Genomic DNA, 4665 nt, shown 5'->3' on the forward strand with positions numbered 1-4665 from the left:
GGATTTTAGGAACACCCTTTAAAATAAAACTCAGATATTCAAAAGAAGTGAAATCACCAAATGAGATCTCTTTACACTGGAATGTATCTTTAAATAAAGCAGCTTCACCCCCACCTTTCCTACCATTTCGGCATTTATCCATAAAACTAAAGTTTGGGGGAGCTGCTTCATTAAGAACAGTAGCGCTTGTGCTCTCTGTTAACCATGTTTCTGTCAGAAAAAGAAAATCTAAATTATGTGAAATTATGAAGTCATTAACTAACAGTGACTTATTGGACAGAGATCTAATATTAAGTAAGGCTAGCTTTGTGGAGTTTACACTGGTCTCTGTTGTATTCTGAGTTGTACGTGGTACCGTTAACAAATTAGATAGATTCACCCTGGAAGTTGACTGTTTTCGATTCCTTCTTTTACTAACTAAAACAGGAAGCCTATTGGGTCCCAGCTTGTTCTCAGCTTGTTCTACATACTACATACTTGAAAACGGCATACTCATCGATCAGACAGCATGCAGAGCGTTTACACACAATGCACTTCGCTCCTGCCCGAGCAGAACTCAGCCGGCCTGAAAAGCTGATTTCGCTTAAGCTATAAACTCTGTAAATATATAACTTTAGCAACATTTGAAACATTTTCAGGCGAGAAAGTAGCCGTTTAGACCCCCAAGGTGTTGAAAATCTGACAAAATACCGGCTATTTACAAGTTTGTTCCCACAAATTCGGCGCTACTAAAGCTAGTCGCAGTGAGCAACGCACTTCCTGTTATGCCGTTTTGACTGCTCTCGTCCCGTTAACGGAATTTGACCGTTCAAATGGCGATGGGCGACGCCACGTTACGTTGCATCTTGGGTAGTTTGAGTGTGACAAGTAACCTCATGATGAATACTCAACATTTCGGCGAATCTAGTATGCATCTAGTGTACATCCGGGAACTTAAAAAAGTATGACTAGTAGGAATAGTAGGAGAAGTAGGCGGTTTCGAACACAGACTTAGTTTTTTAGTCCATGTTTAGTTTTTAGTTTTGCCATGTTTTAGTTTTCCCTCATGCCTTAGTTTCCTAGTCCAGGTCTGGTATTTAGTTTAGCCATGTTTTCCCCATAGTTTCTGTTGCTTTGCCATCACCTTCATTCACTTCACCTGTTTTTCCCCTCAAACTGCACTCACTCACCTATCACTCACTCAGTATTTAGTTTCCAGGGGCCCGTTGCACAAAAGTAGGATTTAGACATCCAGGATGAGTTACTTAGCCAGGTTCAAGGAATCCAAAACATGGGCGCCCGGGCTTAGTTGGTTGCACAAAGGCCAAGCCAGGATGAGCAGACACGGATTCATTGAGCCAGGTGAAACCGATCCTGGATAAGTGCTGCACACGGCTTTCTTAAATAGACCCCACGATCGATCATAGATTCACTGATTCACCATGGCAACAAGGGCGGCGTATTTCTCCCCAGCGGAGCAATACTTATTAATGGAAGCATATGAAAATGACGGAGAAAATAAAACAAAAAGGAAATACTGCCACAGTTAAAAAACAAAGGGAGCAAGCGTGGCAAACCATTGCTGACCGCCTGAATGCGTAAGTAGTGCACAAATACACACTCACCACTCCACTGAAACTATCACAATTAGACAGTGTTCGAACTACGGGGGACTCGGGGGATCCGAGACCCCCTGAAACTGACACGAGACCCCCTCGAAAACATGATTTGGGAAATGTTGGGGGGTCTCTAAAATATTGGCAAAATGTGATTTCCCCTGATGAGTTATGATTGCAGACTAGATGCGTGTGGAGGTGTGGAGCCTGTGTGCGTAGGCTAATTGGCATAAAGCTGTGCTGTCCGCCGCGTATGATTCTGTATTGCTTCTCATGTGTTTTCGAGATCCGCGCTCTGAGTCAAGCGCAAGCAAGCAACCAAAATGGACATGGCAGCAACTTTTTATTAAGAATGTGCCTGCCCACACATTGCCTGTACTGTTTTAGCAGTGAAAAAAAAACGCAATTAAAGGACTTGCAAGCATCTTCATCTCCTTCCCTGGGCATAGCAGACTCTGTGACATCAAGGAGGAGTTCTATAGGATTGCAGGTAAGAATTTTTTTTTTTTTAAATTACAGTTACAATTACAATGTTAACATTCAGAGTAAGATACTCATTGCATCATATTACAGGTTTCCCCAATGTCCTTGGTGCAGTGGACTGCACACACATCAAAATAAAATCCCCCTCAGGTGGCCATGAGGGGGATTTTGTGAACAGGAAAAACTTCCACAGCATCAATGTACAGGTGAACATGACTTTTGATAAAGTTGATTAATGAACACTGTACATTGCCTGTGATGTGCATTAATTGGTTTAACATCTTATCATTTCAGATGGTCTGCAATGCTAACTATTTGATCAGTAATGTTGTGGCAAAGTGGCCCGGCTCGGTCCACGACTCCTGAGTGTTTCGGAACTCAGAGATCTATCGGCGCCTATCACAAGGTGAGCCACAGAACCTCTATTGATAACCACTTTTAACATCATGGCTGTGTTAAGAATGTCACTACTTATGAGGTTGTGATGGTAACATTTTGTATTCACAGGTGAATTCCTGGGTGTATTGCTGGGTGACAGAGGGTACGCCTGCCAGCCTTTTCTGCTCACTCCATTTGCAGACCCTCTGAAGGCCGGGACCTTAAAGCCGGGGACCCGAAGCCCGGGACCCGAAGCCCGGGACCCGAAGCCCGGGACCTGAAAGCCCAGGGCCCGAAGCCCGGGACCTGAAAGCCTGGGACCCGAAGCCCGGGACCTGAAAGCCTGGGACCCGAAGCCCGGGACATGAAAGCCCGGGACCTGAAAGCCCGGGACCTGAAAGCCCGGGGCCCGAAGCCTGGGACCTGAAAGCCTGGGACCTGAGGCCTTGGACTTGAAATCCCGGGAACTGAAAGCCCGGGACCTGAAGCCCAGGGCCCGAAGCCCGGGACCTGAAGCCCGGGGCCCGAAGCCTGGGACCTGAAAGCCCGGGACCTGAAATCCTGGGACCTGAAATCCTGGGACCTGAAGCCTGAGACCTGAAAACCCGGAACCTTAAGACTAGGACCTGAAAGCCCGGGACCCGAAGCCCGGGACCCGAAGCCCGGGACCCGAAGCCCGGGACCTGAAAGCCCGGGACCTGAAGCCTGGGACTTGGAAGCCTGGGACCTGAAGCCTGGGACCTGAAGCCTGGGACCTGAAGCCTGGGACCTGAAGCCTGGGACCTGGAATCCCGGGACCTGAAAGCCCGGGACCCGAAGCCCGGGACCTGAAAGCCCGGGACCTGAAGCCTGGGACCTGAAGCCTGGGACCTGAAGCCTGGGACCTGGCTTCAGGTCATCTTGTCCAAATAAAATCTTGCTTTTCCGTATATACCTTAGATTTGGGTTTCAGCTGGTCTTTTATTTTTCACGTCTGAAGAACCAATGTCTCTCCAAATAGACTTTTGCATTGGAATAGAATAACTGACAAAAGAATTGGAACTAAATGACTGACCTTGACTCCCACACAGCTTTCTGAAAGAATGAAACAGAACAGCTATGTCACACAGCTTTATCCAGTTTGTGCTACATCCTCATTCTTCCTAATCTTCCCTGTATATCTTCCTACTAATTGTCTTAATTGTTTTTAATTAATGTTATAATAGCTCTCAGTGAAAGACCCTTTGGTCTGTTTTGATCATTTCAAATTTAGAGGACCATGTTTGGATCTATAAAACATGAGATGTGGAGAAGATGGAGAGACTGAATGTGAAAGAACACCGCACCTGCGCTGCAGGATGAGAGGCCCCTCAGCTGGCCCCTCAGCTGGCCCCTCAGCTGGCCTCTGAGCTGAGTGTTTCTCAAAGGTCTCCCAGTAGATATTTGGATGAGCTATAAAGTTGGCACCTGCCACAGATGAGTTCTGCCACAACCACCTGGTACACTATTGTTGGGACTATTTTTTTCATACATTGGCCAGCATCCTATTAAAAATGTGTGGTCTGCTGTCCAGGGTGTAGAAATTGGATTTTCATTTTTTATTTCTTTAGACTCGAGATGTGTATCTGTGTATTTGTACATATACTTCTATGATTTTATGTAGAATTTCTGTCTTCTAAATGAATGAATCTTTATTGTAATTTTTACCTTGTAAAAAGAAAAAAACTCTTGAACTTTCCATGTCACAACTGAACTTATTGATTTACAGTGATTTCTCATTGGGGATTAGATAGCCATGACACAGGCGTTCATTCAGATCAGATTTGCTTGAGCACGGAAACATTCGTAATGAGCAAGGAAGGGGATCCCCAGGATTGTGAAATAAGTGATAAACATCACATGGATTGAATAAAAAAAACAACTAGACAATGGGGACCTAAACTTTTAAATTTTCTTAATTTGATCTTATTATCATTAAAAGAAAATAAACTAAATAAAACAAGTGTTAGTCTGGTATGCATGTCCCCGACTGTATGTCAGTACATATGCGTGTGTGTGTGTGTGCATGTGAGAGAGAGAAAAATCCAGTCTGCAAGCATGTCCATTGTACGTCCGTGCACAAATGTGTGTGTGTGTGTGTGCCTAGGGATGAACTGGGATGAACAGCACATGGGGAAGTGCCACCAACATGAATAGCTCACTGATTAAGCATGGTGTATTTGTGTGTTTG

General features: G+C 45.1%; 1 long non-coding RNA gene across 1 annotated transcript; it reads left to right on the forward strand.

Annotated features, from left to right (window-relative positions):
- Positions 1-2238: 2238 nt before the first annotated feature.
- Positions 2239-2656, forward strand: LOC142388949 (uncharacterized). Its single transcript, XR_012770355.1, has 3 exons — positions 2239-2284; positions 2373-2484; positions 2586-2656. It is a non-coding gene; the product is annotated as an uncharacterized LOC142388949 (long non-coding RNA).
- Positions 2657-4665: the final 2009 nt, after the last annotated feature.

This window comes from Odontesthes bonariensis, chromosome 9, assembly GCF_027942865.1.
Source record: "Odontesthes bonariensis isolate fOdoBon6 chromosome 9, fOdoBon6.hap1, whole genome shotgun sequence".
NCBI classification, from domain to species: Eukaryota; Metazoa; Chordata; class Actinopteri; order Atheriniformes; family Atherinopsidae; genus Odontesthes; species Odontesthes bonariensis.